At 36.6% G+C, this 14,351-nt stretch overlaps 1 protein-coding gene across 1 annotated transcript in view; it reads right to left on the minus strand.

Moving 5' to 3' along the window:
* Positions 1-7,844: 7,844 nt before the first annotated feature.
* The window catches only part of LOC127870890 (seipin-like), a 68,621-nt gene continuing 62,114 nt past the window's right edge, over positions 7,845-14,351 (minus strand). Inside the window, exon 9 of the transcript XR_008044965.1 lies at positions 7,845-8,142. The gene's annotated coding sequence lies outside the window, so the exon portion shown is untranslated. The remainder of the gene's footprint in view (positions 8,143-14,351) is intronic.

Below are 14,351 nucleotides of genomic sequence, written 5' to 3' on the forward strand. Positions count from 1 at the left end.
GCGTATGGCAATGTGAAATATACTGGTATTACTTTATTTAATAAGCCTGTGTTCTTGTTCAAAAATTCGGTATCTATCGCATTCATGGTACACGGTAGTGCTTCACGCAACATGAAATTTTGTCGACGATTTCAGACGTATTCAAGGATGTATTCTTATACCTAAGATAACGACACAAACTGCAAGAAAAACTGTCTTTTATGCATTAAAGACTTTTGCAAATGTATTTCAATAACTTGAGATATTTACAAAATAATGTTTTTAACGGTGTGTTTACTTTCTGTCCAGCCCGTGTGTAATACCCGGGAAACCCCGTTGATTCTGCACCCTGAAACTGTATATCGCAAGTTTAAATGTTTTGTTTTGAACTTCGCACCCAACATTTTCTAATGATTAAAAAAAATTGTACTATAATTTGCACCCGACTTTAAATTTGACACTAGAAAATATGATTGTCCTACTCGTAAACAGTTGTTATATTGAATTTAAAACGTTATAACATATGATCAGGTGGACGTTAGCGTTTATTGTACATTAACTGGGACGGATCTTGAGCATAATGGGCAAATAATCTTTTTTCTTCAACGTCTTGGTATACATTGTTAAGGACTTAGAGACCATTTAGCCAGTAGTTTGTGGTTATATGGTCTTTATGAAGCCTTAATTGTGATATGTTTCTGAAATTCGTGTAGAAAAAGATATCTAATGTGTTAAAAATAATTTACAAACAAGACGGCCTGAAAGGCCCAAAGTCGCTCACCTGAGATTTAAAGGAACTGACCAGTTCTGTGCAGCCCAATATGTCATTAGAACAAAATGTTCTTACCAACTTTCAAGACTAATGAACACCCTGGCAGCCACGTTTTTCAACAGACCAGAACCATTTTCAAACACATCCAAGATATCATTTAAACAAATATAATGACAAAGTTACATGAAGATTTATAAGTCCATATAAGGAAAAATGAGCCGCCCACTGGTGGCCATATTTTTCAAGCAACTGGAACCATTTTCGAACTTGTCCAAGATATCATTGGGACAAATCTTCCGACAAAGTTTCATGATGATCGTACAATAAAAATGGCTTCTAGAGTGTTAACAAGGTTTTACTAAAGCTATATAAGGAAAAATGCCACGCCCCCTTGGCGGCCACGTTTTTCCACCAACCGGAACCATTTTCGAACTTATCCAATATATCATTGAGACAAATCGTCTGACCAAGTTTCATGATGATCGGGCAATAAATGTGGCCTCTAGAGTGTTAATAAGGTTTTACTAAAGCAATATATAGCCATATTATGAAAAATGCCCCGCCCCCTGGTGGCCATGTTTTTAAAGCAACCTAAAGCATTTTCAAACTCATGCAAGATATCACTGGGACAAATCTTCTGACCAAGTTTCATGAAGATCGGAAAATAAATGTGGCCTCTAGAGTGTTAACAAGGTTTTACTATAGCCATATAAGGAAAAATGCCCTGCCCCCTTCCGGCCATGTTTTTCAACCAACCGGCATCATTTTTGAAGTCGTCCAAGATATTATTGGGATGAATCTTCTGACAAAGTTTCAAGAAGATCGGACAATAAATGTGGCATCTAGAGTGTTAACAAGATTTTACTATAGCCATATATAGCCATATAAGGAAAAATGCCCCGCCCCTTGGCAGACATGTTTTTCAAGCAAACGTAACCATTTTTAAACTCATCCAAGATATCATTGATACCAATCTTCTGACCAAATTTCATGAAGATTGGACAATAAATGTGGCCTCTAGAGTGTTAACAAGGTTGTACAAAAGCCATATGTAGCCATATAAGGAAAAATGCCTCGCCCCTGGTGGCCATGTTTTTAAAGCAACCGAAACCATTTTCGAACTCATCTTAGATATCATTGGGACAAACCTTCTGACCAAGTTTCGTAAAGATCGGAAAATAAATGTGGCCTCTAGAGTGTTAACAAGGTTTTACTATAGCCATATAAGGAAAAATGCCCCGCCCCCTGGTGGCCACGTTTTTCAACAAACCGGCATCATTTTTAAACTCGTCCAAGATATTATTGTGATGAATCTTCTGACCAAGTGTCATGAAGATAGGACAATAAATGTGGACTCTAGAGTGTTAACAAGATTTTACTATAGCCATATAAAGCCATATAAGGAAAAATGCCCCGCCCCTTGGCAGCCATGTTTTTCAAGCAAACGTTACCATTTTCGATCTCATCCAAGATATTATTAAGACCAATCTCCTGACCAAATTTCATGAAGATTGGACAACAAATGTGATCTCTAGAGTGTTAACAAGGCAAATGTTGACGGCGCACGACGCACGACGGACGACGGACAAAAGGCGATCACAAAAGCTTACCATGAGAACATTGTGCTCAGGTGAGCTAAAAAAATAAAAGTAACCAGTTAAACCATTTTGATTTCTGTTTAGTATTGATGCAGATTAGAGAAGACCCATTTGTGTTAATCAGTGTGTTTTGTACCATGCACCATTAGCACGTGTAGAGCAATGCAATGGTACTATACATAGTAGCAGACAAACAATTGTCAAATATTTCATTTTAATTTGCTTGATTAATGAATGGTAGAATTTTGGAATGGTAAAATATACCACTTTTATCAAGATTCCAAGATTCAAATAAACAACGATAGTTTATACCGTTCTTATTGTTGATTTTACATTCTATAAAGTTGTTGTTGCATATGTAAACAAAGTGTGTGCGCGCATACTAGTGTCGGGTTAAACACCGTATAAAATAATGTATTTCCGTGACTGATCGAAAAAGATGGTTATTGAAAAACGGTAGCGGGGAATACATGTATGTTATATCATATGCATGTCGATCGGTCACTGAGTATATGGTCAATGAAAGTGAAATTTCATATAAAAATGCTCTATAACTTCATTCTCTAAATACAGATAAAAAGTCACCAGAATGCAGGATTTCACGTTTCATTTTCAAAAATTTATTGTGTGAAAATCTCTAAAACCTTCGATTGCAGGCCCGCACCTTACCCCTTCGCAACTTCGTTGCTCAATAACAATCGTTGATGGGAAAATTCGCACAACTTTTCAAAACCCTGGCTACGGGCCTGAAACACCATGTTATATATCATGTCTCTGGTCGTAATAGGACCGAGATTGATTGTATCCGGAATTTAGTCGATCGAAATCCGTCAAGCAGTTGGAAAAGAATCGAACCAACAAGATACCTCAAGTAAAAATTAATGTACTCTATAGTTGATTAATGACATAACATAATATTACACACACTTCGCACAAGCAGTTGAAGAGTAGTAGATACTACATCCACAACATTTTGGGACGTTTCTACAGACTGGTTAAATACCATAAAATTAACCAAATTTAAAATTGCAATTAACGGAAACATTGGTTGGGGCATGACTGCTTTAAAGCGCTTATGTAAATGGTACATAAATTGTCGAAGATTTTACCTCGTTACCTCGATTTTAACCCCACTTGACACAGTTTCGAACTTGTCAAAATACACATTCTGACCAAATTCGTCAAGATAAGATCAGGAGAATATTGTGGCTTTAAAATTGTTAACGAGCTTAAAGTTGACACCACACAAAGCACTCAACACGACAACGGACTACATGACCACAACAGCGCAGCGTCATCCGGTGTGCCATACTAACACATGTGAAAGCCATAGCTAGAGGTTACATATAAGAATACAATAAAATGAATTGCATTCAAAAGAATGCATACTTTTACGGCAAACATCAAAAACAAGTACAAATGTCGTCCGAATACGCGATCAAACATAAGTTGCAATGTACTGGGCGCTCATTATTGTTTTATCAATTTGAGAAACAAACTTAACCTTAACTTAGGAAAATTCCTATTGTCAACGTCCAGTAAGATATGTTTGACCACGTCCCCCTAATCACAACAATGCCCGAAAAATTAAATAAGGAATTGCAAATATGCCTGCACGATCTTAATTCTAACATTTCAAAGGTAAATATACTCTTTGAGAACGAAAAATACTCGCAATAAGCTAATCTGACACAAGCTTTTGACAGCTACGTTTTGTGAAAGTTTTTGTGATTATTTGGGAACAAAAGATTCTCAAGTGTTGACAAAGTTTTAAAAGTCACATAAGAATAACTGCCCATTCATCAGGTGGCAATTTGTTTCAACGGACCGGAACAAGGTTCGACCTCCACACGAGTCAAGTCGCCTGAGCGAATTAGAGTTTGGGCCCTAGTGGGAATACGTCACCTCTTCCCCTCCACAGAAGCAGACGACAGCCTTTTCATTCTATACATAGATGGTGACGTCACTACGTTATTATCTGAAAGAGCGTTGACACATTGCAGCCTTTTATTATCAACCGCAATAGGCGGGGGATATTGTTTTGGCGTTGTTTGTACGTCCTTCTGTCCGTCCGTCCTTTCGACTGTTTCTATGTCCTTCCGGAACACTTATTTGTCCGTCCAGAACATTTATTTGCCGGAGATATATCTCAGAACTGCTTAGGCCGATTTTATTGAAACATGGCATGAGTGTGTATATTGATAAGAGAATGATGGACGTCAAATGCAGTCGCAAACCATTTGCAAATAGCGGAGTTAAGGCCATTTTTTACTTAAAATTACGCATACTTTACGAGCTGGCAATGACAATACCTCGGGTTTTCTCCGAAAACAGCCAAGCTAAAAAATGGAACTTCGCAATTTAATTTAATAGATTTGATGCCATAGACTAAATGTGATCACACACAAGCTTAACTTTCGACACTCTCTATAAAGGAAAACCGGAAGGGGAGTAAAAATAATCAAACATTTTATGACCTCAACAACACCCTCATCTGAAGTTACAAGTAGATACCGCCAATAAAGGAAGCTAAAGCAGGCTATGGGCAACCTATGGATGATCAACAGAAACAGCATCGCGAACATCAACAATGACGTCATCAGAATCAAGAGGTGATAACGTATTGTTGAAATAAAATAAACAAAGTATATTTCTAAATAAAAATGTAAAACGAACACTACTGCAATAGGAAACATGTTTGGACAAAGACAAATCCACTTTATGTTCTACTATGGACAAAAAGACAAAGGGCCATTGTTGGTGATTATTGAATTCCTTTCTTCACGATCATCAGAAATCCATTAAGCACTTAAAACGAAATTGTGAGGATCCTGCACATCTCAAATAGTTTAAAAACAGAATAACGGCCATAATTCAGCCTAAATTGGTCGAACAATTAAGTTCGATATTTACGATCATCTACACATAGAGGCTGACATCTTTATCGAGTTCCCAGCTGCAAATCATTTCATGTTCGGGCAAAGTTGGAAAAGCCTTTAATGTCAAGACCGCAAAAATCCATGAAATATAATAAAGCTTGACAAAGAAGAATAAGAACAAATGTTCAAACTAGTTTCAAAAATATTGAGCAATAAATGTAACCCCAAAGGTCCAAACCCCTTTGCTTAAATTAGACCTAGAATCTGACACCACGTGCTCCTATTATGAACTCTGTTTGATATGTGGCATCAAGAGTGTTCACAAGCTGTTCCGTCAATTTGAACTTGTTTATGACAAAATTTTAAACTCAGTTCATACATCGTTGAGAAACGTTTTCTAAGCAACTTTCAAGTGCAAAAATGTGGCTTGAAGTGTTCACAAGTGTTTTCTTTCGACCAAGTAACATATTGTTTGTTTCAACATGACTCAATTTTTAATTCAGCCAAAGATGATGAAAATCGGTCTGAACTAGTTTTACGAAGATTGGGAAATTAATGTGGCATCTGGAGTGTTAATAAGTTTTTTCAATAATTTGACATTGAAACCTTAGTTTTGAACACCCAGTTTTCAATTTGTTCGAAATATCTTTGGGACAAACATTCTGACAAAGTCCCATAAAGACTAGAAAATGTATATAACCTCTACATGTCAGCATACAACTACTCGATATGCTGTGCCAAGGAAAAAAAAGATGTGCAAAACACACAAAAAGGGACTCTTTCAGAAATTTATGAAAATGTAGAAATTAAAGGTGTTTGAAGCTATCATATTCTTTATCCAAAATATAGGAGATTCATTGAAATTGGTTCGAGTCCTGCAATCTAAGTTGTATACAATTATGTGCGGAAACAATAAGTTCTTTGTTTGGTGTTTTAGCATATTAAATTAACACCACTTTAAAATATGTTATTACAGACAGCATGCATAAGTGGAAAGGCCTATAACATGTTGTCTATGTTGTACTTTCATGAAAAAACAACAACAAATGATTGTTTTGAACTTTGTGTCAAGACCATGCACTGCCAAGGCATGTAGCATGTTAGAATTAAAACAAGGCGGACCATATGATGGCTTGAAGCACTCATCTGAGATAACATTTGTCAATGATTTAAGCTGTTTACCAAGTATTTCAACCAGTTTTGAACTTTGCGGTTAGGGTACAGATGAAGATTCAGACTTACTTTTGTGCTAAAAAGTCGCATTTCAGGCATTAAGAGTGTCTATAAGGTAACCTTGTAACCTGAATTTAATTCTGAAACTATTGATTTTACAGTGATGACAGTTTGTCAGTTGTTTATAACAAGGGCTGTTTGTAAAACATGCATGTCCCCCATATGGGCTGTCAGATGTAGTGGCAGCCATTGTGTGAATACGTTTTTTGTCACTGTGGCCTTGATCGTTGACCTAGTGACCTAGTGACATCTGCCAGTCAGGATCAATTTACCTATGCAATTTCATGATCCTAGGCCTAATTATTCTTGAGTTATCATCAGGAAACCATTTTACTGTTTCGAGTCACTGTGCCCTTTGACCAAGTGACCTGAAAATTAATAGGGGTCATCTGCTAGTCATGATCAATGTACCTATGAAGTTTCATGATCCTAGGCGTAAGCATTCTTGAGTTATCATCCGGAAACCATTTTACTGTTACGAGTCACTGTGACCTTGACCTTTGACCTAGTAACCTGAAAATCAATAGGGGTCATTTGCCAGTCATGATCAATGCACCTATGAAGTTTCATGATCCTAGGAGTAAGCATTCTTGAGTTATCATCCGGAAACCCTTTTACTATTTCGAGTCACTGTGACCTTGACCTTTGACCTAGTGACCTGAAAATCAATAGGGGTCATTTGCCAGTCATGGTCAATGTATCTATGAAGTTTCATGATCCTAGGCCTAAGCGTTCTTGAGTTATCATCCGGAAACCATCTGGTGGACGGACCGACCGACCGACGGACGGACCGACATGTGCAAAACAATATACCCCCTCTTCTTCGAAGGGGGCATAATAAAACAAAACAAGAGCTGTCTCCATAGGATGACCTATGCCGCCAATAAACGCTTTGATAGAAGTTATTGGAATGCACTAAGTGACCCCGTGACCTAGTTTTTGACGAGGCATGACTCATATTCGAACTTGACCTAGATATTGTCTAGATGCAACTTCTGACCAAGTTTGGTAAAGATCAGATGAAAACTATTTTTATAAGAGAGCGGACACGAAAAGTGGTTATTGAAATGCACTTAGTGACCCCATGACCTAGTTTTTGACCCGGCATGACCTATATTCGAACTTGACCTAGATATTGTCTAGATAAAACTGCTGACCAAGTTTGGTAAAGATCGGATGAAAATTATTTGAATTAGAGAGCGGACACGAAAAGTGTGACAGACTGACAGACAGTGCGAAAACTATATACCCCCTTTTCTTCGAAAGGAGGCATAAAAATACTTAAGTAGAGCGACCGACTGATGAAATAAATGTTTGTTAGCATTATTGTTGAGACAGTTTGCAGAATTTTCATAAAATATCCACAACCAAATAACATCTTATGTTTCTTATACAAGAAGCTTCCTTTTATTTTCCTGAGTTCTTTTGGTCTTGAATGAAATGATGAATGGACATTGCACTCAACATTGAGATATTTTGAGGTTGTGATATTATCTTTCAATAATCTATGCCTTGACTTATTCAAAACACAATTGCGATGAAAGTATACAAAAAACAACAACAAATATTACAAATAGCATTTACAGTTAATACTTTACAAAAGAACAGAAACAAATAATCATTACAAGCATGAATATTACAGTCCTTTCTAGAGATCATTTTATCTTACAAACAATAAAACCTTTCTTTATTTTAACCAGGCTTAAACATGCATTTAAGATGTAATTAATTATATTAATGTTTATACAACAATCATACAATTAACATATTTTGAGGTTTGGAAAACCACAGTTCACTCACTGGTTCTACCAAACTTTGGTTCAAACATCACTCTATTTTTATTTCTGAATAAAGTCGGTCCTTGCTTAACTAGCTGTGAACATTGAACAGTGGCAGAAACTGAATGAACATATCTGTTACTTATGGGTTCACTTAATACATGTTTTAATTCACCAATAGCATTTTTTTCTTGATTTAAAAGAATTTCACCTTTATGCAGGTCAACAACAAAAAACTAATAATTTGGGATGAGTAAATAGTTTAAAACAGCCATGACATCACATACCATAATTATCCAGGTTTTCAGAAATTTGCAAGGGCCTCCGTTTTAGCCCAATTTTCAGACATAGGGGTTTTCATAAAAAATATTTTACTCTAAATTTTCAGACAGTTTATTTTACAATCCTTTTAAAAGAGAAGTCCGCCCTGTTGCGCTTATCTGGTGACACTTTGATCATGCATTATTACAACCGGATTTAGGTACTAAAACCTGGTAGACAATGCCTTAAGGCAATGGAGGACAATTGCATTTGCATTATACGGTAAATAACTCTTTATACCGGTAATAGACATTGGTTTACCCAGCAGCTCGAAGTGAAACATATATAACAAGAGATGTGTTTGTCAGAAACACAATGCCCCCTACTGCGCTGCTTTGATTTTATTTTGTTTGATTATATCCCTTTAAACAAGGGCTGTTTGTAAAACATGCATGCCCCCCATATGGGCTGTCCGTTGTAGTGGCAGCCATTGTGTGAATACGAATTTTGTCACTGTGACCTTGACCTTTGACCTAGTGACCTGAAAATCAATAGGGGTCATCTGCGGGTCACGATCAATGTACCTATGAAGTGTCATGATCCTAGGCAAAAGCGTTCTTGAGTTATCATCCGAAAACCATTTTACTGTTTCGAGTCAATGTGACCTTGACCTTTGACCTTGTGACCTGAAAATCAATAGGGTTCATCTGCCAGTCATGATCAATTTATCTATGAAGTTTCATGATCCTAGGCGTAAGCATTCTTGAGTCATCATCCGGAAACCATTTTACTATTTCGAGTCACTGTGACCTTGACCTTTGACCTAGTGACCTGAAAATCAATAGAGGTCATCTGCCAGTCATGGTCAATGTACCTATGAAGTTTCATGATCCTAGGCCTAAGCATTCTTGAGTTATCATCCGGAAACCATTTTACTATTTCGAGTCACTGTGACCTTGACCTTTGACCTAGTGACCTGAAAATCAATAGGTGTCATCTGCCAGTCATGATCAATGTACCTATGAAGTTTCATGATCATAGGCCTAAGCGTCCTTGAGTTATCATCCGGAAACCATCAGGTGGACGGACCGACGGACGGACGGACCGACCGACCGACATGTGCAAAACAGTATACTTCTTCTTCGAAGGAGGGCATAATAACTAGACATTTTAATAACAAAATGATGCAGACACCTTGAGTAACATTGACCTTTAGTCTGCATGATTGACCTATGACTTTTGCCTTCTACAAATAGTATCACTGACATTTATATGCAAGTCCAGTTTCACTTAAACCTTTCAATGGGTATAGGGTATATGGAGTTAACACAAAAATGGAGGCCCACATTTTTTACCTTTAAGCCTGACCTTTACCTACTCATGCCTCCTGCACATCATCTCAATAAATGTATCCCGGAAAAAGCAACTTTTTGGAAAAACCCACTAATCTGCTGGTACAAATAAACATGACCCATTTATAATCCTTTCAAATCACACACCGTATCAACCGTTATAATTTAAAGTAAGCTATCATTGGTTGATTTAATGGACCAGCGTTGTTTGTACCGGAGTGATTAGTGGGGTTTTCTAAACTCGTGCTTTTTCCGGGATAGATCTATTACCTTAACATTTGATAGGTTTCATGAAAATCTGCCCAAAGGTATAGCAAATATGGAGAGGAAACACACAAGAAATGTTTCAACATTTGACCTTCAAAGTTGACCTTTGCTTTGAGCAAGCATGACTATAGTGCTTTTTGCAATTCGCCTAAGTGACCTTAACATGGTCAATTTTATTTCATCCTTCAATGGGTATAGGTTATATGGATCATGCACACAATTAGAGGCTCAATTGTTTGACCTCGAGTTATAACCTTGACCTTAATACTAACTCATGCCTTCTGCACATCATCTCATAACATTACATAAGGAAGAACATAATAGCTATGTTTCATTAAAATCGTTCAAAGTGGAAAGGAGATACAAAGCGGAAATTTAAATAAAGGCTAAATATTTTTACTTTAGAATATGACATTGAGCAAGCTTAACCAACTCATGCTCTCTGCACATTGTCTCAATAACCCTTATAACGTGAATATCTGTATTTGAAACAGTGATGTGTCATGCAAATCTTCACATAAAACTTTTTATTGGCGAAATGGCGAGTAGATTTAAGATGGTACTTAACTAATCTATAAAGAGTCAAGCAAGAAACGAAAATTGTTTATGATATCTTGGCCATCCTCAATATATAATTAGTCAATAATATTACACCATAAAAAACGAGCATGTTAAATGAATTTGACACAACATGAACATTACCTGAACTGAAAGTAGACTCGTCTTTCTTGTGCAGCTACTGGTACGTAAGGCCAAATAAAAAAATAGTCTTGGTTCAGGGAACATGGCCAGAAAAATGTAGGAGGGTAGGTAGGTTTTTCTTTTTTTTTTTTTTTTTTTTTTTTACCAGTCGACTGATTTCAGGGTGAAAAAGGGTCAGTTAATGCACCCATGATTGTTTAAACACTGACCAAATGATTAACATTGCACATGTGGTATTTAGTCGTTGTATATTATTCAATATTCCTAGCTCTTTATGCACTTCTTCAGGGCTAGCGCTGGCCCAAAATTTCTTTTAGCCAACCATTTTTTGTTTGTCTGTCTGTAATAGTGTGACCTTCATATTCAAAAGTGAACAAGCCATCTTTATCAGTCTCTGGTGTTTGGGGTGTGACCTTCAGAATTTTTTTCATCATGAGACCTGACCTAGTCTCCGACAGGTGCTCAAGAGTCTGAATAGTGGCTGTCAAAAGGAGGGTAACCTCAGAATAGCACAAGTCTTTCTTCTGGTACATTTTTTTATAAAATGGCAATGGGTTTGAGCGCATCGCACAGGAAGTGAGCAGTGTACATAAATTTGAATGTTGCTATTGGTTTGTACAGGCTAAGGGCGTCACAGTACATTGATTTTGATTCATTATCAAAGCGAAGCCAATTGTTGTCAAGTTTCCATGACTCTTGGAATGCTCTAGTGTTTTGTGTTTTAATTTATTTTTTTTATGACTCTTTTTCGTCCAACGACGCTTTAAGGTTAAAGACGCCATGTTAGCGACTGTAGAGACAAAGTGGTTAATTCCATTTTTATAGTAGACTAGATGAATGACTCTTCCTATGTGTTAAAAATACGAAACTTTAATTACAATTAAACCGCGCGTGTTTTTCACATTTTCATTTGATTAAAATACGCTGCTGTCAGTTAGCATAGTGTGCGAGTAAAACAAACAAATTAATTAATTATCATCTTTTCATTTGATCGGAAATTGACAGAAAGTTGTAACATCATCGACATAGAACTAATTATTTAATTATCACTTTTAAATTCAGATCAATAGACAGCTTGGAAATAATTAGATTATTGTCACGCTTCTTTTCATTTTTAATCTTTAATAATACGACATTTGCGACCGGCCGCTATTTTGTTTGCAGACGACAATTTTAACTGTGTATTCAAAGTGCACAGTGTCTGCGCATGAATTACCGAATATTACTCCATAGCTCCACCCATTTTTACATTTCATTCAACAACGTTATTTCATGTGTAAGCGAGCTCAATGTTGATTGGCCAGCTAGCATGCGCACTTCAATAACAATAAGGTCAAGCAATGTCTCGTATACAGGTGCAGACCGGTTTTTGTTCACTGTTCAAATTGCGAACACTTTCATTGAAACAAAGAGAAAAATATAGAAAACCAATCCAGGTTTAAATGGTGGCTGTTTTCAATGAAATTTTACGAGATTTTAGCATTTTCGCCATCAGATTTTTTTCCATGGACCAAAAAATCGTTAGGGTCGGGGGCCAAAAATATGGTCGGTCGGGTTCCCTGAACCAGGGACCTATACAAACATATACAACTATATTGTTTGTATAGGTCCCTGCCTGAACCAAGACTTTTTTTTTTTGGCCTAATAGCAGGGATGTATAATCTATTATACATCCCTGGTAATAGTAATAAAACGACGCATACAAGAAAACAGCTACCCAAAATACAGAAAAAATAGCCCTAATGTCTTAAGTCTCTGTTGCAATATGTGAGTGGCTGAAGTTACTCTGTCTGACAAATTAAAAACCATGTTATCGTATGCTTTGTTCATACTGCCAATTTTCGCGAAACAGCCAGTGCACGAGGTACTTTCACTCGAAAAAAGGACACGGGACCGTCGTTTCTTCTCGGTCACGTGATCTCGTCAAGGGAGACAATTTTGTAAACCGCATTCTCATCGTTCATAATAACTATAATAGTTTTATACATAACAAAGTTTATGAAACAATAACTTTAACATCACCTTGCAGTAAAAACGATGTCCTCAGATAATAGCTTAGGCCAGCGAGCCATTCAGGTATAATGATACCGTACAAGACCACGTGTGTCATTATGCCTGAATAGCTCGCTTGTCTCATACACTTCGAGACTTTTCTAACGCAACACTCTTCAAACTTGAATATCTCAGTAATTAATTAAGATTTTAATTAAAAATTCACATGTGATCATTTGATAATATTGTGTGCAAGATTCCGAGAAAATTATTCATCCCTGATAATCATACGCTTTTGCACGTGGGGTAGGAGTGGTTTCATCTTTTTTCAATTTCTTTATTTTAGGTGGGTTGATACACTAGGAAAACATAAAACTAATTTAAAAATCAATATGTCTCGTATTAAATTTCAGGAGCGCAACAGCGCAATCGGCATGTTGCAGGCTGCCTTCCCCACTTGCTGAAGCATCCGATCGTCATGGATGAATGATTTCATCGTTTGCTTGTACATATTGTAGTCATATGATCACATGTACAATTTTAAATCAAAATATTTACTCGTAAATGAGATATTTAAGTTTAAAAATGCTTCGTTCGAAAAGTCGTCAAGTGTAGTACAGCGCGCTATATAATTCCAATTTAATTTCAATTTCATCATTCTAGGTGGGGTTTTACACCAGAAAAGCATAACAATAATGAGAAAAACAATATGGCTTGTATGAGCACAATTTTACAAGCCGGTCGGTCATTAAGACTTGTTAGTTTATGCGTTTTACATGTCACATTATTATTTTACGATGTACGATTTGCGAATTTTACTTTTTCAATGATTTTTTTTATTTGATATGTAGATATATTATCGTTGATAAATTTCAATTAAATTTACTTGGATTATTAGATATGTGTTGAATTAGTCTGAGTCTAATTTTGAACAAAATCCGTTCAAAAATAAGGGAGCTATATTGATTTGAATACGTATTGCGTTAGAAAAGTCTCCAAGTGTATAGTTATCGACATACAAAATACGAGGCATGTCTACAATGCGGACCTGCGCAAAGTTATGTGTGCACTTCAGCGCCTTAACGCTACCATTTTGGCGTATAATTTACGTTCGCACTTGAGCGTCACTACGTCCGCACTTGAGCTTCCCTCCGTCCTCACTTCATTGTCATAACTTGTGATTCAATAGTTTTGGTTAAGCCAATTTTTTCTGCGCGATTACAATACTTGAAGCATCTGCAGGAATTAGCTATTTGAAGACAGCTCACCGAGGATTGAACCCCGGACATATCTCAGATTTCTGTAATATATTGTAAGTGTAGGCCAGCGAGCGATTTAGGCAAATGGACACATATGGTCTCTTATTACCGCATATTAATAAAAAAAAGGTAACAGGTTCCATAAAGCTTGACTCAATCACAGGTAAATTGCACAAAGATACATATATATATATACATACATATATATATACAAAATATCATGTGTATCAACTCGTAACGACGTTAACTTAAGGAGTTTTCTTGAAATTGTTACTGTAT

This window comes from Dreissena polymorpha, chromosome 3 (genome assembly GCF_020536995.1).
Source record: "Dreissena polymorpha isolate Duluth1 chromosome 3, UMN_Dpol_1.0, whole genome shotgun sequence".
In the NCBI taxonomy this organism is placed as follows: domain Eukaryota; kingdom Metazoa; phylum Mollusca; class Bivalvia; order Myida; family Dreissenidae; genus Dreissena; species Dreissena polymorpha.